Source organism: Nannospalax galili, unplaced genomic scaffold, assembly GCF_000622305.1.
Source record: "Nannospalax galili isolate Female #2095 unplaced genomic scaffold, S.galili_v1.0 scaffold951, whole genome shotgun sequence".
Taxonomy (NCBI): domain Eukaryota; kingdom Metazoa; phylum Chordata; class Mammalia; order Rodentia; family Spalacidae; genus Nannospalax; species Nannospalax galili.
This window is the reverse complement of record NW_008329324.1, coordinates 543,758-569,744: the sequence shown is the minus strand read 5'-3', so window position 1 is coordinate 569,744 and position 25,987 is coordinate 543,758. Positions and strand designations below refer to the sequence as shown.

At 43.5% G+C, this 25,987-nt stretch overlaps 2 pseudogenes; one reads left to right on the top strand and one right to left on the bottom strand.

Moving 5' to 3' along the window:
• Positions 1-19,452: 19,452 nt before the first annotated feature.
• On the top strand, positions 19,453-19,749 carry LOC103736810 (annotated as a pseudogene).
• Positions 19,750-23,067: 3,318 nt separating this feature from the next.
• Positions 23,068-23,682, bottom strand: LOC103736800 (annotated as a pseudogene).
• Between the last annotated feature and the right edge of the window lie 2,305 nt (positions 23,683-25,987).

Here is a 25,987-nt window from a genome sequence, read left to right as displayed (position 1 = left end):
GCAACACAAAGACAGAATGGACTGACTCCCTGTGGACCTGGGGTGAGATCACTGGCCCTGGAGGCTTGAGCAAATGCTAGCCGGGCTATGGGCTGGTCACGGTCTGATAACGCGGGCTCTGAGTTGCAGTGGCACAGGGCTAGGCACTGGGTACTCATTCCTTTGTAAGTTAATAAACTCACATAAAATGTATTATATGGTTTGTCTGATCATGCAGGAGACCCAGAAACAATTCAGGCCACAGACTGAGAGGAGGCTGTAGGGAAACAACCCTAGTCTCATTCTGTAGAGACCACCTATAAACATGCAACCACGTGTTCACCTCAGGGTCTTTGAGTAAGTTATCTTAGAGAACAGGTCTGACCAGAAAATTAACTAAAAGTTCCAGTATCTATTTTTTCTGTTTGTTTTGAGACAAGGTCTCAGGTAGCCCAGACTGGCCTCAAAATCACTATGTAGATCAGGCTGGCCTTGAACAGATCTTCCTGTCTCCTGTCAAGTGCTGGGGTTATAGGCATGTGCCAGTGTGCCTGCCTCCAGTATCTTTTTTAATTTCTAAATTTAAACGTAAAGTTGACAACAAATAAATTATAACTATTTCCAAATGATGGCAGTCCAATGAAATGAGGATACATTTCTTTGTTACAATTCCTTTGGGAGAGAACCTATTACTTGTTTGAAAGAAACAGATAAACTGCATGTGATGAAGGTTAAGAACCCAAGGGTGTTAGGCATCTAGAAAAATACAGACATCTTTATTTTCATTTTTGGTTTACAAAATATTTATTATATTTATTTATATTGTGTGTGTGTGTGTGTGTGTGTGTGTGTGTGTACATGTACATACCCACAGAAGCCAAAGGAGTGCATTGGATCTCCTGGAAATAGAGTTACAGGCAGTTACAACTACTTGACGTGGGTGCTAGGAACTGAACTTGGGTCCTCTGCAGCAAGCACTCTAATCAGCTGACCCATTTCTTCAGCCCTTAGCTTTTTGTATTTTTTTTTAAAGATAAGGTCTCATTGTAGTCCTAGCTGGTTTTGAATTGCCGATCCTTTATCTTCTGCGTGCTGGGATTACAGGCATGTGCAAGCATGCCCAGCTTGTAAGGGATGTCTTAAAGAATTTATGTTGAGGGTCCCATGAGATGGTTCAGTGGGTAAAGATACTTGTTGTGCAAGCCTGGCAACCTAAGTTTGATTCCTGTAACTCATGTAAAGGTGAAAGGAGAGAACCAACTCCACAGAGTTATCCTTTGGCCTCCACACATGCACTGTGGCACATGCATACACACACACATTAAATATACACACACACAGTATAATAATAAATAAAAAAATTTAAACTAAAAAAAGGCCATGCTAAGGCCTAGACTAGGAATGTTGCCCATTTGGTAGAGTACTTTTCTAGGATGCATGACACCTTGAGTTTGATCCATAGCACTGGATAAACTGAGTGTGGTGGTACATGCCTGTAATCCCAGCACTTGGGAGGTGGAGGCAGAAGTTCAAGGTCATCTTCAGCTACGTAGCAAGATGGAGGTCAGCATGGGATACCAGAAGACCCTGTCTTAAAAAAAAAGTTATGCTCGAGATATTGAAAGACATATGCTTCATTCCTGAGATGAAAGATGGCAGAAAACTGAGGTAACTAGAAAGAACTGAGGATCCAGCGTGAAGGTTGAGAGAGAGCTCTTTCTTACTGTCTCCCACAGAAGCTCCAGCAAGACCTAGTCATTGCTCTACTTACTTTTCCTTGCTGTGATAAAATGCCACAACTAAAAGCAATGTGGAGAAGAAAGGGTTTGTTTGGCTTATAGCTCATAGTCCACCATCAAGAGAAACCAAAGCAGGAACTGGAGGCAGGAACTGAAGTAAAGACCACACTGCTTACCAGCTTGCATTCCCTGACTTGCTTAGCTATCCTTCTTATACAGCCCAGGCCCACCTGCCCAGGTATGGCAACACCCACAGTGGGCTGGGCCCTCCTACACCAATTAGCAATTAAGAAGATGCCTCACAGACATGCCGTAGGCCAATCTGATGGAGAAGATTCCTCAGCTGAGGTTCCCTCTTCCCAGGTGTGTCAAGTTGACCAGTGAAGCTAACCAGCACATCATCTTGATACTTTTGTGAGGACAGGCTCTTCAGGAGGGCCAGAAGAGAGGGGCAGCAGGAGTGGGTACAAGTGACAGCACAGAGACTGTGTGTGTGTGTGTGTGTGTGTGTGTGTGTGTGTGTGTGTGTGTGTGTGCGTGTGTGTGTGTCTGCACATGTGGAGGCCAGAGGTCCACCTTGGGTATCTTCCTCTGTCACTCTCTACCTTATCTTTTGAGACAGACTCTCTCACTGAATCCAGAGCTTGCCTTTTTGGCTAGACTGGCTGATCAACAAGCCCCTGGGATCCTCCTGCCTCTGCTTACTGCCCCCCTGCTCTGCCTTGCTCCAGCACTGGGGTTGGAGGCATGTACCTCTGCACCTGGTTTTTACGTGGTTGCCAGGGATTTGAATGTCCTCATGCTCGTGCAATGCACGCTGCATCCACTGAGCCATCTCTCCAGCCCACCACTGAGATTTTTGTTTAAAGATTAGACCTGCTCTTTTCTTTCTTTTGCAGATTTGTTGGTGCTGCCCCTTTAAGCCTCCCTGCTCCCTATGTACTGCTTCAGTTAAGGCCAACCAAGAAGAATGAAGCCAGAGTAAATTGAGAAAATATTTAAAACCTATTTAGCATCCAACAAATTTATTGTGATTTCTAAGCTGATTATATCCTTTTTGACTTCTAGCCAGTCCCTTCACTGGGCCTCCATATAGACTTGGCCTCCTATGCCAACCCCAGGCTGGCGGCATGCCTGTCTGCCTACATGGTTTCTGTCCCTCTTCTTCCAACTACCTCATCCCTGCCCCCTTCTACATGGATAAACCAGAAACCCATCGCATCAACGCCTCACTGTAGCTTTAGTAAAGAATGTGGCGTATGGACTGAGAGATGACTTAAGTAAGCATGAGGATCTGAGTTCAAATCCCCAGAACCCATATAAAAGACCAGATGTGGTCACACACACACCTCTAATGCTAGCACTCGAGGTTAGGGGAGGACAGAAACAGCAGGATTGCTGGGCCTTCCTGGCCACAAGCCTAGCTGTGTCTCAAGGGAATAAAGCGGAGTGTGATAGAGCAGGCTACCTGACATTGCACATGTGAAACACAGGTGTGCATATACATGCAACACACGTACATCACACACAATCATATAAACACCTAAATACACCATATACTCTTGCACATGCAATAAAAATTTAAAAGTATTTTGGCTTATAAAAATGTCAAAAGTATTTGGGAGCTCTTATCTAATCCCTAAAAGATTTTAGGGTTACCTCTTCAGAGGGGGGAATGTTAGAGTATCAAAAAGCCCCATTAAAAGAAAGAGTACATGAAGTTGTCAGAAAAAAGTGATGGGGAGATATGGGAAGTGTTGGAGGGGAGGGAGTTGGCATGGGTTTGATCAAAACACCTTTACGCATATATTAAATTCTCAATAATTTTTTTTCAGGTTAAAAAAAAGTATTTTGGCTCATGAACTCAGAGTTCTCAGTTCATGGTCTCTTGGGCCTGTTGCTTTGGGCCCTTGGTGAGGCAGGACATCACAGGCAAAGCCCATGGCAAATGAGGAAGTGGTGTCCAGGAAACATAAAGATGGGGCAGGCAGGGGCCCCTACATACTCTTCCAGGGCATGCCCTGTATTAGCCATTTTTCTCATTGCCATGTCAAAATACTCAACAGCAGCACATTAAGGGAGGAGAGGTTTATTTTTCAGCTCATGGTTAAGTGGCTACAGCCCATCATATCAAGGAAGGCATGGCGACTGGGGCTCAGTCTGTGGCACAGCTTGTTACATCTCTGTGGAGCAGGAAGCAGAGTGAGTTCCAGGTAGAAGCAGGGTTGGGGTATGACCCTCAAGGTCCACCCCTCAGTGACCCATTTCTGCCAGTGAGACTCCATTTCTTAAAGGTTCTATAGCCTCCCAACATGGCACCAACAGTTCTAAAGCAATGTTCCAGTACATGAGCCTATGGGGTCGTTCCACGCTCACATCATGGTATGCCCTAGTCACCTACTTCTTCCAGCTAGACCTCCTGAAGTGTCCACACCTCCCAAGACTGCCTTTACCTGGGACTAAGCTACAACCTTGTGCTTTGAGAGCACTGGAGATACAAACCATAAATCACTATACCAGTTCCCAATTGACAGCAGAGGTGTACCTTGCATAACATCGTAGTGAAAAGAGAATGAGTGCCTGCGCGTGCGCACGTGTGTGTGTGTGTGTGTGTGTGTGTGTGTGCATGTGTGTAAAACCTTTAAATTTTTCTTGATTTATTTTTTAAAATTTTATGTGTTTTGCCTGCATGTATGAAAATGCACCACATGTGTGCAGTTCCCATGGACGAGGGTATTGGATCCCCTGGCACTGGAGTTACAGATGCTTGTTCACCTTGATGTGGGTGCTGAGAACTGACTCCAAGTCTTCTGCAAGAGCAGCCAGTGTCATCACTGAGCTAGTGTTCCAGCCCCAGTATTACCTCCTTTAACCCTTAAAACAGGGTGATGTTTTTGCTGTTCCCATTTAGGATTTATTGGGGTTTTTTGTTGTTGTTTTGTTTTGGAGGGGACTAAAGGCATGTACCACCATGCCTGGCTAGGATTTATTGTTTTTAATGTGAATGTGCATGTGTATCATATGTATGTATATGTGCACGTGTGTACATGTTTCTGGAATCAAGAGGCCAATGTCAAGTGACTTCTTCGATCACTCTCCACTTTATTATTTTTAAAATTAACTATTTTTATTTATATGTATGTGGCTCTGTGTGTGAATGCCGTATGTGTATGTGTGCCAGAAAAAAGGTGTCAGATCCCCTGGGGCTGGAATTAACAGGCAGCCGTGAGCCATCTAATGTGTGTGCTGGGAACCAAACTTGGGTCCTCCGGAACTGCAGCAAGCACTCTTAACTTCTGAATCATTTCTTCAGCCCTACCACCTCACTGAACCTAGAGCTAGGTTTGGCTAGTCGTAAGCCCAGGGATCCTCCTGTCTCTGCCTGTCTGAGCACTGAGGTTACGGTGGGGTAGATGATGTTGCACCTGGCTTTTTAATGTGGGCTCTAGGGACTGAACTCAGGCAAACACTTTACCAACTGAACTTTCTCCCCAGCACCTTGCACCTCAGCTTGAGATTTCTGTCCAAATCATTTCTTCCCCACCCATTTGGTGGATGGCCATAACTTCCTACCTCCCTCCTCCCCCATCTCCCTCCTGTTCATTGGCTTAGGGTCAGGCCCCTGGCTCAGGTAGGGTCAGTCAGTCCCTTCCCCAGTTTTGTATCTGGGAGTGAAACAGGTCAGAATATAAACATGGTAGTTGGGAGTTTCCATGTTTCTGTTAGGTTGACTAGGATCAGGCAAAGCAGGGCATGGGCAGCGAGGCCACACCATAGTAGCAGAAACAAAAGGCAGAGTGTGAATATCCTGTAGGTGTGTTCGGTCTAATTCTATCCCACAAGGACCAGCAGTTTCTTTTCCCTTGGATTCTGAATGACACCCCTATTCCCTGCCAATAAAGTCTTATGTGTGTATTAGCTAAGGTTAGGAGTCAATACTGTGCAATCAAAGAAAATTCAATAATAGATATCAGCAGCTAAAAATGGAGTGGACTAAACATTAAGTATAGGTCCAAGGAATGAAGTGTGAAGTCAGAGGATGGAGTGAGTCTCACCATTGTATTGCAAGAGATCTCAGGAGCTGGGGCTCGGGGGTTGATGCCTTGCTAAACACCAACATGTAGGTACAGCCCTTGGGTACACACTGTGGTGTGTGTGCATGGTGTATGCACATGTGTGCAGGTTTGTGTGGAGGCCAGAGGACAACTTCAGATATTATTCTTTTTTTTTTTTTTTTTTTTTTTTTTTTTTTTTTTTTTTTTTTTTTTTTTTTTTTTTTTTTTTTTTTGTCTTTTTTGTCCTGGAACTCACTATGTAGACCAGGCTGGCCTTGAACTCACAAAGATCTGCCTGCCTCTGCCTCCCAAGTGCTGGGATTAAAGACATGCACCACCATGCAATATTATTCTCTTAAAATTATTACAGGTGCTAGAGAGATAGCTCAGTGGTTAAGACCACTGACAGCTCTTGCAGAGGACCTAGGTTTGATCCCAGCACCCACATGGTGGCTAAAAGTCATTTGTAACTCCAGCTCTAGGATGATCTGATGTCCTCTTCTGACCTCCACAGGCATTGCAAGACACAGGTGCACTTACACACATACACATAAAATAATAAGTATAATATTAAAAATTATTGCATATTTCTTTGTGTATATGTGTATTTGGTATGTGCATATGTATCTGTATGTTAGTGTATGTTTGAGGGTATGTGTGGAGGCCAGCATTCAACCTCAGGCATTATTCATTAAATTTTTTGATTAATTAATTAATTTTGTGTGCATATCCACAAATGCTATGATGCATATGTGGAGGTCAAGGACAACTTGAGGGAGTTTGTTCTCTATTTCCACCATGTGGGTCATAGGGATTGAACTGAGGTCATTAGGTTTGGCTGCAAGCACCTTTACCTGCTGAACCATCTTGCTAGCCCCTAGATGTTATTCTTTAGGAACTGTTCACCTTATTTTTATAGAGTCTCTCACTGGAACCTGGGGCTTGCTGGTTCCACTACGCTAGCTGAGCCAGGGATCCATCAGCCTCAATCTTTCCAACACTACGCTATGCCTAGCTTTTATATGGATGAGCTATCTCCCAGGCCACCTATAGGAACTATATTTTATGATATTTCTGAATACAGCAGCTGCTTTTGGTGTCCCCACCTCATTCCCTCAGCCTGTCATTGAGTTCAGCTAAAGCCATGTTGGAAAGTTCCCTGCATGGGCCTGCCTTGCTTCTCTCAGCTTTTCTGCCTGGGTTGGTGCTTTCTCCAAAGCCGTGAGCACTCAGCCCTTGTGCAAGCATAGTCCAGGGATTTGGAAGTGGAAGGGAAGCTATATTAGTCACTTTTCTGTTGCTGCAATAGAAACACTGACCCAAGCAACTTATAGAAGGAAGATTTTATTTGAGCTTATGGTTCCAGGGGAATTACAGTCCGTCACAGCAGGGAGGCATGGTGGATGGAGGTGGCTGGAGCAGGAGCAGCAGAAGTGAAGTTCTCCCATCATCACGCAGGCACAGGAAGCAAGAGGCAACTGGAGATCTGGAAAGGCTTAAGAACTCTCTAAGTCCACCCCCAGTGACGTGCTTCCTCCAGGATAGCCACACCTTCTAAAACCTCCCCAAACAGCGCCATCATCTAGGGACAAAATATCCAAATACTTGGAGCCTATGGGGGACATTTTCATTCAAACTATCACATTCCACCCTCTGGCCCCCATAAGCTCATGACCACATAAAATGCAAAATGCATTTAGTCCAACTTTAAAAGTCCCCATAGTCATTATCAGTCTCAATACTATTCATAAGTCCACAGTCCAGAGTGGACTCAGGTAAATATCTTAACTGTAAGCCTCTATAAAATCAAAAGATAAATTACATACAACATACAGTGGAACCAAATATACATTACCATCCCAAAAAGGAGGAATGGAGGCATAGTAAGGAAATACTGGACCAAAACAAGACCAAAAACCAGCAGGGCAAACACCAAATCCAGTAGCTCCACTCTAGCTTCCAAAGGGCTTAGATGGCTCAGCCTTTCTAGATTTGCTGCATGCAACACACATCTCTCTCTTGTGCTGGTACCTCTCCCTGTGTGCAGGTCTTCTTGGCAGATGCCTCACAGCTCTGGCATCATGAACTTCTTGGGATCTCCATTGCCAACCAGGCTTCACCTTCACAGCTTCACGAATGGCCTATCAGGGCCTTCTTTAGGCAGAGACACCCCTGCTGCATGCTGCCCGATCTCCATTGCCAACCAGGCTTCACCTTCACAGCTTCACGCAATGGCCTATGAGGGCCTTCTCTAGGCAGGGACACCCCTGCTGCATGCTGCCTGACCTAAACCATGGAGGAAGAATTGACCCCTTCACTCTTGCATCTTTCATGCCTTTAAAGCAAGCACCAGGTGAACAACAATGCCAAGTTTGACTGCAAGTTTGGAGTGGACTCCAGCCTGCTTTATCCATTTTAGAAGCTCTTCTCTTCAGTGGCCCCTGCAGCATTTTCCTTTCACTGTTGGAGGCTTAACTGAGTGTGGTCTCGCCCTGGAGGCACTCTCTCCATTGTTTAAGTTTGAATCTCTAGGCCCCTCCTTAATCACTTTAATCTCTTTATCAATGAGATCCTCTCCATCATGTGCCAGGGCTCCAACATTTATCTCCTAGTGCTCTTTTTCAATGCAAACTGTGTTTCTTTCTGCCCCATTTGCTCTCTTTCACTGTAGATCTGCATAATATTCACCATTAATAGCCACACCACCATTTCTACATTAGGCTGTCTTGAAATTTCTTCCACCAAAGAAATTAGTCCATAGCTTTTCAACTTAGCCTCAGGCAAGATTTTTTGGCTGTGGGCATACTCCAGCCAGACTCTGCCAAAATATCCCAATTGCTGCCTACGTCCTTATTTCCCTCTGGAACTACATTGTTCTCAGCACTACTTTCTTCCAGGCACCTACTAGAATGGCCTGTTAAGCTCTGTTTACAGCAATCAACCACTTTTCTAGCCCAAACTTCCAAAGTCGTCCACATTCCTCCAAAGCTCCACATGGTCAGGTTCTTCACAGTCAACAGCTCACTCTCTGGTACCAATTACTGTATTAGTCACTTTTCTGTTGCTATGATAGAAACACTGACCCAATTTATAGAAGGAAGAGTTTCTTTGAGCTTACAGTTCCAGGGAACTGTAATGGCAGGGAGTCATGGTGGCTGGAGGTGGCTGGAGCAGGAGCAGCAGAAGCTAAGCTTTCACATCATCACACAGGCACAGGAAGCAACAGGCAACTGGAGATCCAGCAAGGCTTAAGAATTCTCTAAGCCCACCCCCAGTGATGTGCTTCCTCCAGGATAGCCACACCTTCTAAAACCTCCCAAAACAGTGCCATCATCTGGGGACAAAATGTTGAAATACTTTGAGCCTATGGGGGACATTTTCATTCAAACCATCACAGAAGCTAACCCCTAACTTACAATGGAAAAGCGATTTCCAAGGAGATGTACTCACATGGTTCACAAACTTGTTGTGCTATTGTCCTTCAAACATGGACTCTCTATAAAGCTTGTTGTCTTCACAGCCTTGTGGTTAGCTTCCTACAGAGTGGACAAGCCAAGAGAGCAGCATAGATTGGGCAATGCCTTCTACAGCCAAGCCTCACATCACATCCATAGTGAAGAAGCAGAGTGTGATAATGCATGCTCAACTTTCTCTGATTTATTTATTTATTTATTTATTTATTTATTGTTTATTTATTTATTTATTTATTTATTTTTGATTTTTTGAGACAGCGTCTCTCTGTAGCCCCACTCACCTGGAACTCGATATGTAGACCAGGCTGGTCTTGAACTCACAGAGATCTCCTGCCCCTGCTTCCCAAGTACTGGGACTACAGGTGTGCGTCACCATGCCGGGCATCAAATTTAGCTTCTTTTATATACCTTTTCAGACTACTTTCCATTCTCAGGGAGACAGACTTTCAGGCCTGTATGTCCTTGCTCATGCTTTTCTAGAAAGTTCATTCCTACTCTTTTAGAAGCCTCAGCTCAAATCCTACCTCTTTTTGGAGCCTTCCCATAGTAAGCTGCTCCTTGTTCCATGCTGTGAAATCCTCTGTTCATACTTGGCGGCCCTTGGCCTTTGGCTTGAGAGTTCTTTGTGTACTCTTCTCTCCCATGTAGCAGACTTCATGCTTCTGAAGTGCTCAGATCTTGTTTGGTGTGAAAGTGCATGTGTGTGTGTGTGTGTGTGTGTGTGTGTGTGTGTACAGGTGATACAGGTGCACTTTGTGTGTGTGTGTGTGTACAGGTGCACTTGTGTGTGTGTGTGTACAGGTGCACTTGTGTGTGCGCACATGTATATGGAGATCAGAGGACAACCTCAGGTGAAATTTCTTAGGAACCATCCTCTTTGTTTTTTGAGGCATAATCTCTCACTGACCTGAAGCTCACCAAGTAGACTAGGCTGGCTAGCTAGGGAGCTCCAGGGATCTGGCTATCTTGCACTCCCAGAGCTGGGATTATAAGCACATCCTATAACACTCAGCTTTTTTAGGAGGGTTCCAAGGGATCAAATTCAGGTCCTCAGGCTTGCAAGACAAGCACTCTACCAATTGAGCCAACCCTGCCAAGTTCCCAGGTCTTGTTTTTATCTATTTCAGAACTTAGCTTTGTGTTCTGCAAGAGAGGGAGGCTCAATGTTATCTTTGCCAAATGGATGGCAGGTGTGGTTGTCAGTAAAGCTGATGAACCTTACCTGGGTTCTGATGCTGACACTGGCAGCTTATTACAGGGTAGTAGTGAGCCTGGCAGAGTTTTGCTGTCTGCCAGCATCTGACAGAGGCAGTAGGGTGTGTGGCTCTAGAGATGCAGAGGGGGTACTCTCTGTGTCTGATGCTGACATCCTCCTATGTAAGCTCAGCACAGGTGCTCTGCTTGATCCATCAAATAAACGCTTGCATTTCCTACAGGCCAAAGGAGTCTGGGGCAAGGCTAGATGTGAGCCTCTGCTGCCAGGTGGCCTGTATTTAAATATTACTCTGTCTATTAAATCCTAATGCTTGAAGTCATTTGCATTTACCTGAAAGAGGAAACTATGAAGATTTTCTGAAACTTTAGGAAGCCTGAATACAACTTAATAGCTTGGAAAAATATTTGAAAAGAGTTGATATTTTAAAAAAAAAATTGGAGCCTTTTAAGATAATGGGTTTAGGGGCCTCCTGCCTCTTCAAATGCACATGTTTTTATTCATGTAGAAAACGCTTAGTAACTCTAAGTATTTCTCCTTTCTTTGGTCTTGTATTCTGAGAGCTATCCTGAAATCATACAAAGACAATTCTGATTCATCCTTTAGAAAGCCAGGCTGCATATACCATGCCAGGTCATTGGCTATCTTCATATCTGTGGTCTCAGTTTCTGTCTATAGAACCTAAGGTGGGTTTGTAGGATGAGAAAAGCAACCAGAAAGTTTGAAGAAATAATCCTATTTTACAGGGTTCAGTGATCTGTCCGACATCTTGGTTTATAAGTGTGGGAACAGAAAATTTGGTTTTCAGTGACTGATTCCCATCCTACCCTCTTGACACTTCTACTCACTGCCTGCTGGTAAAAGCCAATCTGTACCCTTTGTGTCAGCTCTCTGACTACTGGTCTCACGAAGGCGACATGGCCGAAAATAATTAGTGTGACACGTCCCAGGTAGACGTTTTCATACATGTATACAATTTATTTTTATCAGGGCTGGAGAGATGGCTCAGTGGTTAAGAACACTGATTGCTCTTTCAGAGTGCTCGTATTCAATTCCCAGCACCCACATGGCAGTTATGAACTGTCCTTAACTCCAGGGGAATCCGACATCCTCTTCTGACCTCCTCCACATTGCATGACACAGGTGCACTCATACACACAGGCAATACACTCATGCACCTAAAATAAAAAATAAAATATTTTTTAAAAATTTATTTTTATCCTATTCACCCATGCTCCTTCTCTAACTCCTCCCAGACCCTTCCCCACAACTTCATGTTGTCTGTTTTTTTTATAGCCCATAGTCCAATTTGTGCTGTCCATGTACTCATGTGAGCCCATTCACTGGATCATGGTCGACCTACCAGAGGTCACACCTTTAAAGAAAAATGACTCTCCCTCCTCCAGAAGCCATCAACTGTTAATAGCTTCTCAGCTAGGGGTGGGGGCCCATGACCCCCTTTCCACTCTATGCTGGAATGTTTACTGACTTGATCTTGTGCAGGTCTTGTGAGCATAGCTGCTGTGGGGCCCTGTAATGTGTAGAAGACACTGCTTTGCTCCAGTCCTCCCCAATCGCTGACTCTTACAATCGTTTCACTCCTTCTGTGGTGGTCTCTGAGCCTTTGATGGCGGGGAGGGGGGCGGCGGTAAGATAGATGTTCCATTTAAGGCCATGAACTCCATGGTCGCTTATTTTCTGCACTTTGATCAGTTGTGAGTTTCTGCATTAACTGCTACCCACTTCACAAAGAAACTTCTCTGATGAGGTCTGAAGGCTGCACTAATCTTTTTTCAGGTAGACTTAAATTTTCTCTCAAAATTAAAAAACAAACAAATCCACCAACTAACAAACCAACCAAACAAACAGTAACAACAAAAAACCAACCCAGCATCTTATGCAGAAAGGTTTTGGGGTTTGGTGATAGGACCTCTGAGGACTTGGTTTAGTGGTTAAGGGTATCTGTTTGGTACCCTTATGACTGCCACATAAGCAAGCAATTTTCTCAGGTCTGGATGAAGGTAGTCACAGCACAAGGGGGAAGAAAGAAGGAGATGCTGACTGGAGGCCTTGCAAGTGACTTCATGCCTGAAGGTGGGCCTCAGTAGATGGGGCTAGGCGGCTTGCAGGTTAAGCCCAATACAGAGCCTGGTCTGGCTTTTCAGAGAGAATTTTCTGCCTTTTTCGCCCACTTGGATGAGGCCAAAGAAAAAAAACAACCTGTTTCTTTATTAATGATGCTTTCTGCAGAGTTAGATTAAGCACTGATTAAAGGCAGATGCTTCCAAAGGATAAATGTAAGTACCCTCTCAGTCACTTCTCTGGTTACAGGGTTTCCTACACGACTCTTCAGAATCACTTTGGCTCTCTTCCCGTTTGCCTTCCTCCACACTCTCCACCCAGCTTCCGAGCCGCCCCTCCCAGAACTCTAGCCCACTGCCAAGAGCAGGAGTCCAGACTCTAGTGCCAGCTTTGCACTGTGGAGTTCGGAGAGGAATCGCTACAGCTGTACTGTCGTGACCCTTCTCATCAGGAAGGCAGGTAAGCTATCCAGGCTGGGGACCACCTCCATCCTCTGTCCTCTCAAACCGACTTACCACTGTTACCACTGTAGAGCTTTGTTTGCTTGTTTGCATCAAGGGCTGAGATCAGACCCATAACCACATCCTCCTCAAACCAGAGGTGGAGGCCAGGTAGGAGATCTGTGGCTCAGGTGATAGAGTCCATCAGGTGGTTCTGAGCAGGTTTCAGGGGACACAGACAGGGGATGGCTGGCTACTCTGTCCTGATGGATTTTCACCACCATGGGGACTTGGTGTCAGCAATTGGTGTCTTCTAGACATGGTGTCCCTAAATCCTCTTTCCACCTGAGACTCTGGTGCAAATCTCCCAAATATTTTCTGAATCCCTTGTGGACACTTAATTAGAAATTGATGTGTGTGGTTTCTTTATTGAAGAGCTAGAGTTAATCTTGTGATTGGCTTTGGATGAGGTCAACTGTGTGATTGTCTGTTCATGGTCACTTGCATTCTGAATTTCTTATGGGATCTTTGAAGGGGTAGAGAATATTCTTTTGTGTTATAATAAACATGGCTTAGGGGGTCACCAAGGCCATGAATGTTTTCAGGCCACCACCCAAAGTAGATGAGGAGGCATGTTGGAGCACATTTTGTGACTCAGTCTGCTTTTTGGATGAGGGGGAGTGTCTGGTGGGGAGAGTGGGGGGCTGTGGACTGAGATGTGAACAGGAAGGTCCTGGGAGGCATGTCACACAGAGTGAAAGACTCATAGACCTGGCTTAACCCTGCTGAATGCTGTGTGGCTTTGTCTGCCTCATCCTCTCCTCCTGCCCTCCTTGGGGATGAAGAACTAGGCAAGCAGGTGGAACTGTGAGCAGTTGTGACTCTGAGACCTGGTAAGTGGCTGTTTGGGCTTGAGAGTCTAAGAACTTACTTATAATATCTCTAAGCCCTAATGCCTTCTACTGTAAATTTGGTATGCTGTAATAGTGCCCTATAGATATCCAGGGAAATAATCCACAGGGAGCTTGGTGCAGAGCTCCTTTTAACTTCACTGTGACCTTTGGAATTCCAGGTTCTAGGGACAGGATCCATGCTGAAGTGTTCTACGTAGGCAGTTGCAAACTTTTCGTGACTTCCCCAGTCATTTCTGCTGGTTGGGGTAGCGTGAGGGTTGGACCATACAGTTGACTGGAGAGAAAGTAAAAACAACCCTTTATTTGGGGATGGTACATATGAGATGAAAGCTGTCCTTTTTAAAAAAATCTATTATTTTTATTTTACGTGTGTGAATATATTGCCTGCAAGTAGGTAGGTGCACCCATGTCATGTGTCATGCAATGCTCGAGGAGGTCAGAAGAGGGCATCGGATCCCCTGGAACTAGAGTTACAGATAGTTGCTAGCCACCATGTGGGTGCTGGGAATTGAACCTGGGTCCTCTGCAAGAGCAGCCAGTGCTCTTAACCACTGAGCCATCTCTCCAGTCCCCAAACTGCTGTCCTTTAAGGGAAAGCCACAGCTTGAGGGCTGGGGAGATTGCTCAGTGGGTAAAGTGCTTGCTGTGCAAGTATGCGGACCTGAGTTCAGACCCCCAGTACACATGTAAAAAGCCAGACACAGTAGGTAACGTCTGGGGGGTAGAGACAAGTGGATCCCTGGAGCTCATTGGCTAGCCAACCTAGCTAAACCACGAGGCCCAGGTTCTGAGACACCGCGTTTCAAAAAACAAAATGGAGAGGGACTTGATGTAGGTTCCTGTCCTCCACATGCGCGTGTGCACACGCGCACACACACACACGTGCGCACACCCAGCACACACACACGTGCACACTCCCAGCACACATGCACACACACACACACGTGTGCATGCCCACTTTCACACCTGCACAGACCCACATGAACACATACATACAGCAGCAGTAACAGACACACAGACACACACAGACACACACAGACACACACAAACACATACACAAGAAATCTGTAGTCAACAACTCAATTGCGGATGAATCCTTGTCTCTGATGGCAGTAAGGACGACATTTACCCCCATGAGACTGTTTTGAGGATGAAATGCGAGATACTGCATGTGAACATACCCACAGTTTTACTCTGAACAGAATAAGCATTATTAAATGGTAGCTATCATTGTGAAAGTGTTTGTATGACATGGGGTTAAATGAAAAGATGACCATGTAAAAATGCATGCAAGTGACAACGATAACCATGTAAAACATGGGCATGAAAAGGCTGCTAAAAAAAAAGACATCAACACGTTGAAACTTGCATGTGTTCAGTGGTTGTGGTTTGGAGATCATTTCCTTTTTGTGTTTTCTTTTATTGAGTGAATGACTTTACTAGCTCCAGCCCTGGCAGGAAATAGATGACATACTCAAATTGGGCATTTTCAAGATATTTTATTAAAGGGACTTTGTAAAAAGGTGCAGGCAGATTTCAGTAATAGGAACAGGCAATGGTGCAGCTCTTAGTCTAGGAAGAGCATCTCCATATCAGAAGGGGCACGGGAGGCAGGTGATACAGGACAGGGGAGAGACATGTGGGTGGCCATCACTGGGAAGGAGGTGAGGAAGACATTCATGCCTCCCTGTCCACCACTCTCTGGGTCATCTGTGGGTGCTGTTCACTGTCCAAACACAACCAGAAGCCAGAGTACAAGGGAGCCCAATGTTGAATTCCACAAGGGTCAGCTCAGGGTACTAAGTGCTGAAAAGGAAGGAGAGTGAGCCAGTGATAAACCGAAGGTGGCCAGCGCAGCGTGATGGCGTGACTTTGATAAATTTCATAAACCATAGGCCACAAGCCTTGTGCTAGTGTCTGTCACACTGAGATTCACACTCTCTAGGATACTTTCCTCTCTCCTCCCAGCCAAACAGCTTCCAGATTTTCACAGCCACACTTCCTGTGGGTTCCCATAGCGCTTGGTGCTAATCCCTCATGCAGCTGCACACAGCCTGCACCTCAACCTCCCTTTGTTATTTACTTGCTTCCTGTCAGAACCTCATATTACTCTCCCTCATCTATACCCAACCCAGGGGTGAATAAACCCTGGGAGTTAAGGTCTAAATACGTCTATAGTTTATAGGTTTGAAATAAGGCCTAGAGCAGCTGAATCTTTTTAAAAAAATTATTTAATTTAAAAATACTATTATTGATTTGAGAATTTCATACAATATCTTTTGATCCTATTCAGACCTCCTTCCCTTCTCAATCCCCACCTTAATACCCCCTTCTTGTTCTCTATTTTTGTCTTTTAAAACAATATTTATTGTTTTTATTTTATGTGTGTGAGTGTATTGCCTGCATGTATGTGAGTGCACCCGTATTGTGCAGTGCCGCAGAGGTCAGAGAGGGCTTCGGATCCCCCTGGAACTGGAGTTAAGGACAGTTCGTAGCTGCCATGTGGGTGCTGGGAATCGAACCCGGGTCCTCTGCAAGAGCAATCAGTGCTCTTAACTGCTGAGCCATCTCTCCAGCCCCTTATTTGTCTTTTTAAAAGGTATATTGAGTCTAATCTGTGTTTCTTTTTTAAAAGATTTTTTTATTATTTTATTTTATGTATATGGATGTATTCTCTACAGGTATGTAAGTGTACCCATGTCATGCAGTGCCCACAGAGGTCAGAAGAGGGTGTCAAATCCCCTAGAACTGGAGTTACAGATGGTTGTTAGCTACCATGTGGGTGCTGGGAACCAACTTGGGTCCTCTGCAAGAGCAGCCAATGCTCTTAAGCACTGAGCCAGCTCTCCAGCCCCTAATCGTGATTCTTAAATGCTCTTGGGTGTGGGCCTATCCCTTGGTGTCTGGTCAACTTGCAGAGATCACACCAATAGGAAAAGTGAATCTCCCTCATCCCAGTATCTATCAGTTGCCAATAGACCCTCAGCTAGGGCTGGAGCTTCCTGCCTACCTCCCCCACCTATGTTGGGCCCCTGTCTGGCTTGACTTTGTACAGTTCTTGTGCATGCTGTCACAAGTGCTGTGGGTTAATATGTACCTGCTCTGTGTGTCCAGACAGCACAGTTTCCTTGTACTCATCCACCACCTCTGAGTCTTGCAACATTTCTGGCCTCTCTTCCACAATGATCCCTAAGCCTTGGGAGGAGAGGATGAGATATAGGTGTCCCATTTAGAATGGAGCACTCTGCAGTCTCTTGTTCTTTGCATGTTGAACAGTTGTAGGTCTCTGTGTTAATAACCATCTGCTGTGGGAAGAGACTTCTCTGGTGGGAGTTGTGAGATGCACTAATCTATGGGTGTAACAACAAGTCATTAGGAGTCATTTTAATATTATGTTCATTTAGTAGAATATCAGTAGTAGGCTCTCCCCTAGAGGCTATCACCTATCTAGTCACATGTTCTTGGCCCCAATACTTGTGTCAGGTATGGATTCCATTTCCTGCAATGGGCCTTAAGTCCAATCAGAAGGTAGTTGGTTACTTCCATAATATTCGTGTCACAATTGCACTAGTGGGCACAGCAGGATAGGCCATGGAAAGACTGAATCTTAAGTGTGAGTGAGTATCCTGGGAACATAAATCTCTTCTTAAGTAAGGGAGTTCCTTGGGCCTTGGGATCTAGCTCAGTTGGTAGAGTGCTTGCCTAGCATGCACAAGGTCCAGGGTTCAATCCCTAGCATCCCATAAACTGGACATGGTGTTATAGGCTTATAATCCTAGCAGTTGGAAGGTGGGGTGGGGGCAGGAAGATCAGGCATTCAAGGTCATCCTTGAGTACACAGTACGTTTGAGGCCAGTGTGGGATATATGAGGTCATGTCTCTAATAAACAAATACTAAATAAATAAATAAATAAAAGTAGCAGAGGCTCTGCTTCTCTTTCCTGGGTATGTTTATTTTCAGCCTCTTTCTGTGGGGTGAGCTTGTGAAACTGTTGAAGAGGGGACAGTATCCTTGAGGCACAGGAGGCTGGAGCTCTGACAGGTAGTTCCCGAGCCTCTCTTGCACACTTTGCTTACCTCTTCGTTATGTAGACCAGAAGGGCCTTGAACTCACAGAGATCTGCCTGCCTCTGCTTCCCCAGTGCTGGCATTAAAGGCGTGTGCCACCACACCTGGCTAGTTTTCTTTTTTTGGTTGTTGTTGTGTCTTTATATGGTTTTGATATCAGGGAACTGATGCCTTCACAGGATGAGTTTATTCTAATTACATTTATTTATTTATTTATTTATTTATTTATTTGTTTGTTTATTTATATGGGCACATGTGTGCTATGGTGTGCATGCAGAGGTCAGAGGGCAGCTTGTGGGAGTCAATTATCTCCTTACACCATGTGGGTCCCAGGGTTTGAACTCAGATTATTAGGCTTGGTGTCAAGCACCTTTACTGCTGAGACATCTTGCTGGCCTGATTTAAAATTAAAACCTGATTTATTTAATGTGTGTGTGTGTGTGTGTGTGTATGTGTGTGTGTGTGTGTATGTGTGTGTGTGTGAATATAGGTGCACACATGTGACACAGTGCATGTGTGAAGTTTAAAGAACAACTTTCAGGAACTGGTTCTCACCTTCCACTGTGACACCTGGGGATCAAATTCAGGTCATCAGACTCATGTGCCAAGCCCTTTTTATCTGCTGAGCCATCCTGCCAGCCCATAGAATGAGTTTATATTCATTTCTTGTTTATATACTTCATGGACTAGTGTGTGAAGCATTGATGTTAGGTTTCTTTAAAGGTGTAAAATTCACCAATTGGTACTGGAATTTTCTTTATTGAAGATCTTCTGGAGAGGCATTTGATACAGTATTTTGTTATGTAGCCCAAGCTAGCCTTCACCCACCATCTTCTTGCCTTAGCCTCCTAAATTTTGGTATTATAGGCATACACCTTCATGGCTGGCTCTTTTAGGAGGCTTTAATATGGCGTAAATCTCATGACCTATTACTGGTCTATTTAGGTCTCCTCACCCTTACCCTCCTATTTAGGTTTTTAAAAGTATTCTATTTATTATTTTTATTTTATGTGTATGAGTATATTGCCTGCATGTATGTGAGTGCACCTGTGTCGTGCAATGCTGTGGAGGTCAGAAGAAGGCTTCGGATTCCCCTGGAACTGGAGTTAAGGACGGTTCATAGCCATCATGTGGGTGCTGGGAATCGAACCCGGGCCCTCTGCAAGAGCAGTCAGTGCTCTTAACTGCTGAGCCATCTCTCCAGCCCCCTTATTTAGGCTTTTTTTTTGAAGCCCCTTTGGTTCAGTTTTAGTGGGTCATAGGTATTTAGAAATGTGTTCATTTCTTTTGGATCTTCCAATTTATTACAGTGTAAGTTTTCAAAATAATTCCTAATGAGCCTTTGGTATTCCGTGTTCTCTGTTGTAATCATCCCCCTTTCATCTCTAATTTGAGTAATTTGGGTCTTCTCTCTCTTTTGGTGAGTATATTTAGGCTTGGCATTCTTGTTGATCTTTTCAAACGTCTAACTCTTACTCCCAGCGTTGCCATGGCAGCTACTGCTACTGCTAACCCTTTGCAACGCTGGCCAGTAGAGCTTGTAGACAAGTATATAGGATCAGGAATTCACATTGTGGTGAAGTGATAAAGAAATTGTTGGTACACTTTGAGCTTCAATGGCTTTGTCAATATGGTACTTGAAGATGTCACAGAGTTTGAAATTACACCAGAAGGAAGGAAGATTACTAAATTAGATCAGATTTTGCTAAATGGAGATAATATATCAATGCTGGTTCCTGGGGGAGAGGGGCTTGAAGTATGCATAAATTTTCTTGACTTATACTAGATTCTATTTCTCGTATTTAAAAAAGAAATTCTTGTATTTTTAATGTTTAGATGCAGTAAAACTCTTTTCGATTAAAGGGAAATATCTTGAAGTTGTATACCCATTTTTCTAAGCTAATTATGGTTATCTTGGACCTCCCTTGTTCCCAGCATAAGCCCAACACAGAAGCAAAGCAACTGCCATACACAACCCAGGACCTTGGGGGAGGGGATTGTGATGAATGCAGCCACTCAGAGAAGACAGAAACTACTACCCAGTATCAGGAAGTCCCCCATCCAATCTGCTCAACCATCAACCTCACCACGAGAGGAATGGAGAACCATGGCTCACAATTGGGGACCACAGCTTATGGGAGACAACCACAGCTCCAGGTTCATGGGAGGGCACCACAGCTTTAGGTTCACAGGAGGTGACCACAGCTCCAGGCTCATGGGTGGGCTCACATTTAAATTATGCTGATTCTTACTATTTTCCTATCTCTATTGCTCTCGCCACATGATTATATTTACGTTTAATAAAGAGTATTTTGGCTTCTGTGCAACAAACAGAGGCAACAGTTACTTGCTGGTTTGAATTTCTCACTAGAGGGGCATTGATATTGGAGAAAAATACTTTTTGCTTTTGCCTAAGGAGACGGATAGCTCATTGTTTTCTCTTTCGTGGTCAAGGATCCAGTTAGCTTTTTTGGTATCTGCTGTTTTCATATCTCTAGACTTAAGGGAATCTTGATCTAAGCTTTACAGCAGCAACATCACTCTAAGAGCTGTTTTGATCATCTTCAGTTTCACCTTTAGAGAAGTTGACCTGTTGGACATCAGCAGCTTCTAGTTTATTCATTTTAGTATTTCCATTTGTTTTGTATGTTTAATCAGATCCTGGGCCTCTTAGAGGGGGTCTCTGTAGGTTAATTATACATCTTCACTTATCTCCGAAGTCTCTTGTGTTCTGACAGTTTTCTTTGAGACTGTTTAATTTCTAATAGTTTGAGAAGATGGTTCATCCTCTTCTGTGAACAGTCCAGTAACCCTCTCCTGGTCACAAGGGGAGATGGCTGTGGCGGAGGCTGCTGCGCCTTTTGTGTCTTTATCTCCATGACTTCCTGGGGTTCCTGCTGCCTCTGTTGTGAAGAACTAATGTAGCAATCTCTTTCTCTCACTTCCTCATTCACAGAATCTGGCTGGAACTTTTCTGGCGGGGCTTGTCTTCCCACTGGAGAGCTTTCTTTGACCACCTTGAAGTCACTGTACATTTCTCTTGTTTTTTTAAAAAATATTTTATTATTTTTATTTAGTGTATGAATGTATTGCCTGCATGCACGTAAGTGTACCCATGTTGTGCAGTGGCTTTGGAGGTCACAAGAGAGCGTCAGATCCCCTGGAACTGGAGTGATGGCTGTTAGCTGCCTTGTAGGTGCTGGGACTGAACCCAGGTCCTCTGCAAGAGCAGCCAGTGCTCTTAACCACTGAGCCATCTCTTCAGCCCTGTGCTTTTTTTTTTTTTTTTTTTTTTTAATCTTTTGATACATGGTCTCTTGGTAGCCTCAGCTGGCCTGAAATTCACTATGTAGACCAGGAGTTGGCTTTGATCTCACAGAGATATACCTGCCTCCACCTCCCCAGTGCTAGGATTAAAGGCATAAACCACCACACCCAGCCTTGGATTGTTTTTTTAAGACCTTAAAATGCACTGTTAGGTTATTAACATGAGATCTGTGATTTATTTATGTGAACAACAATTGTATTCTTAAATTGCACATGAGCCCAAAACACAGTCACAATGAACTTATAGCCAAACAATTAGAAAAACAGGAGATTCCAAAATTTATGGGAAACAGCTCAAATATTTAAGGTAAATTTTAGCTGTTAGTTTACTCAGTAACAGGTGATATTTACATATAAGATTGTTGTAGTAGGCAGTGTTTTATACAGTATATCCAATCCTCTGGGCATCTAGTATGGTGGCATTTTGCCTCTGTTCCCTTGAAGTTATATGCAGCCATATTACTTGATTGGATTATGTATAGAATCTTTTTTTGCCCTCTGAGGTAGGAGGTATATGAACAAGAATACAGTTGGCCAGATCCTTTCTTCTTACCTTGGCAATTATAGATGCTTAGTGGAACAAACCTTTCCTGGTCAGCATACCTGAGCAAGGAAGAGAGTCTTCTGGGCCCTACATCCCTGCCACCTTCTGTCCTACCATTTGTGTAGCATCAAAGAAACTGCCACCACTGAAATCGCTGATTTTTTAAAAAGTTTTTATTTATGTGTATGTGTATTCCAGTGTATATATGTACGTGTGTGTACAGTTATCCAAGGAAGCCAGAGAGTGTGTTGGATCCTCTAGGCTGGAGTTATAGGTGGTTGTGAGCCACCTGATGAGGATGCTAGGAACCAGACTTTGGTCCTCTACAAGAGCAGCAAGTGCTCTTAACTGTTAAGTCATCTCTCCAGCCCCAAGATTTCTGATTTTTTAATATAGGCAGTCATAGTTACTATAGACTTGTCTCTTAAAGCTGCCTTTACTATATCTCATAGATTCTGATATATTGTGTTTCTATTTTTATTTGATTACAGGAATTTTTAATCCACCCCCTATTTCTTTAGTGACCCATAAATCATTCAAGTGTATATTAGTCAACCTCTATTTGTACAGTTTCTGCAGTTTCTCTTGATGTTGATTTCTAGTTTATTTCCATTATGGTTTGATAAAAGACGTTTTTTGTATTCATTGATTTGCTTTCTAAAAAATATGATGTGTTTTGGAGGAAGTTCCATGAATTGCTGGGGTTGTCAGATGGAAACTTGAATGCTTTCTAAATCCACTTGGTCAATAGTGCAATTTAACTCTGAAATTTCTTGATTTTTTTTGTCAGGATGACCTATATATTGGTGAGAGTGGGGTACTGAAGTCATCCTCTGCTATTGTATTGGGGCTTGTCTATCCCTTTATGTCCAATAGTATTTAATTTATGAAGCTAGATGTTCTAAATTTTGGTGGACATATATTTATAACTGTAATATCTTCTTGATAGTTCTCTTTCCAAATATGTATTGACTTTCTTTGTCTCTGCTGACTGATTTTGGTTTGATTTCTGCTTTGTTGGCTGAGAGTATAGCTTCTCCAGTTTTCTTAGACTATTATTTTCCATTCTTTCTTTTTCAGCCTGGTTTTCTTTACCCATGCGATGTGTTTCTTACAGTCAGCAAACAGTTGAATCTTGATCTTTTTTCTAGCAGAAATACATACTCATTTTTTAAATTTGGAATGCTTCAGTTTTGATACCTCATGGAAGACATCACTAAAACAAAACAAACCCTACACACTTGCCCTCACTGCAATGACACACTTTCTTCTAACGTTTTTCATTGCATCAGAAATGATGGTCCCAATTTCTTTGTCTCCATTTTCAGAAATTGTAGCAACCTGTGTGATTTCTTCAGGAGTTGTTGCAGGTTTAGACTGCTTTTTAAGTTCAGCCATTACAGTATCAGCAGGCAACATTGCACCTCTCCTTACTTCCACTGGATCACCCCCTTTGTTGATCTTCTCAAAGTGTCCTTGGCAATAGAATATGACAGAACAGTGCAGTGGTAGTGCCATCCCCAGCTTCTTCATTTGTGTTATTGGCAACATCTTGAACAAGTTTAGCTTTAATATTTTTATATTTATCCTTTAAACAATTGACTTTGCAACAGACACATCATCTTCTGTTACTTTGGCACTGCCCCAACTCTTCCATAATTACCAGCTTCTTCCCTTTGGCCCCATTGCAATAACTATAGCATCGACTCAAAGGTCTATGCCTTTAAGCATTAAGCCTCGGACATCCAAACCAAATTTTACATCCTTGGCACAAGCCAGAGTGAGGCAAGGAGCCAGTGCCTGGGACACTGGTCTCATCTGGTGAAGGACGGTGGGTCATTGTCTCATTTCTGCGGGGTGTTGGTAACAGCACATATGGTGGCCAGGCAGGCTGTCAGCAGTGAGTGAAGAGCTGGATCTTGTTCCTTAATCCATTTAGCCACTCTCTTTCAATTAGAGAATTAAGGCGGTCTCTATTTAGGGTTGCCATCGAAAGGTGTGTCCTAATTGCAATCATGCTGTTGTTTTTCTAGTGCTTGAGTCTTTCCTAATTCTACTTTGCTTTTCTACTCTTCCATGTTATTCCTTCTTTTCTTGTGCTTTTGTGACTGTGTTTATCTTCTGTGTGGGATTCCTTTGTGTCTTCTGTATGTTACTGGTTATGGATTTGCTTAGTTTATGCTTGCCTTTGAAGGTCTTTATTTCTCCTTCAGTTATAAAGGATACTTTGCTGGACAAATTAGGTTTGGGGTTTCTTTTCTTTCAGGACTTGAAATATATCACTGTACAGTCTCTTGGCCTTTGTGACTTCCTTCCTTCCTTCCTTCCTTCCTTCCTTCCTTCCTTCCATCCTTCCTCCCCTTCCTCCTGTCCTCTCCCCCCTCCTCCTGTTCTTTTGTTGAGATAGGGTTTCATGTAAACAAACTGCCTGGAATTCACTATGTAGTCAGGCTTTGAACTTTGGATTTGGATCTTCTGACTCCAATCTCAGCCTCCTGACTGCTGGGATCATAGGCACAGGTCATCACTGGTAGTTTGTAGCTTCTTTTGAAGATCTTATTTTGATGGGTTTTCTGTATACATAAATTGCTGCTTTTCTCTCAGCTTTTGATATTATTTCTTTGTTACATTTAACTATAATATGGCATGGGAAAGCTAGTATCTGGTTATGTTTAAATGCCTCCTGTACCTGGATATCCATATCTCTTCCAGAATTTGGGAATTTTTTTTTTGTCTTTTTGAGACAGGGTCTCTCTGTAACCCCAATTGGCCTGGAACTCACTATGTAGACCAGACTGGCCTTTAATTCATATAGATCCACCTGACTCTGCCTCCCAAGTGTTGGGACTAAAGACATGTGCCACCATGCCTAGGTAAGGGAATTTTTTTTCTAGCATCTTACTAAATAGGGTTGTGTGGCTTTTGTCTATTCCTCAGTGCCTTCTTCTACACCTAAAATATGTAAATTTGTCCATTTTTCATTTGTTATTGAATTTTTGTGATTTTTTTCATATGATATATTTTCATTGTATTTAGATTCCCTCCTCTATTATATACTTCCCTTTACTATTCCCCACCCAATTTAATGTATACTCATATATATAACATAGCCTATACAGTCTAATTTGTGTCCCCCAAAGTCCTTCAGTCTGGGTGCATTCACTGGAGTCCAGTTAACCAATTATCAAGTGTCACATCCTTGAAAGAAACTAACTCTCCCCTTCCCAGCAGCCATCAGTTGCTAATTGTTCCTCTGGTAGGGTTGAGGTTTCTTATCACTTTCCCATGTCTATGCTGGGAGTTTGTCTGATTTGAGCTTGCATGGGATTTGTATATGCTGTCACTATTGCTGTGAGTTCTAACTGACTAGCTGTCTGCAAAACTGTATTTCCTTGTGGTCATCCACCACCTCTGGCTCTTACAATCTTTCTGCCTCCTCTTCCACAATGATTCCTTAACGTTGGGAGGCAGAAATTTGAAATAAATGTCCCATTCTGGGATAAGCACTCTGCAGCCTCTTGTTCTGAACATGTTGACCAGTTGTAGGTTTCTGTGTTAGTTGCCATCTGCTGCATGAGAAAACTTCTCTGGTGAGAACTGAGAGATGCATTAAGCTATGGGAGTCAGTTTAATACTGCCTAGGTAGCAGAAAACTAGTATCAAGCTCTTTCCTATGTTCTGTGACCTGTCTAGCTTCAGGTTCCTAGGCCTGATATCAATGTCAGGTATAGGCTCTATCCTATGAAGTAGACCTTAAATCCAATTAGAAAATGGTTGGTTACGCCCATAATATTCATGCGACTATTACACTGGTGAGCATATCTTGCCAGGCCAGTTGTTACTGTAACTTGCAGGAGTCACAGCTGGGTAAGGCTGATGATTAGTTTTCACTTTGGGTAGCATGTATAGTACTTTACAGCACTATAAAAGGTAGCCAGTAGAGATGCGGCTCTGAAGTCAGCACCAGTTTGATTTCTCCTTCTTTGTTCTACAGCCCATGTATGTGGTGTCTTTAGCAATAAGGTCACTGTGGAGTTCTGGTAGGTAACTAAGGACAGGAGCCAGTATTATTTGAGGGTCTATGGAACCTCTGGTCAACAGCTTCAAGAGTGAGTCCATTCCTGGTATTGGAGATCTCTCTCATTTTTTTTTT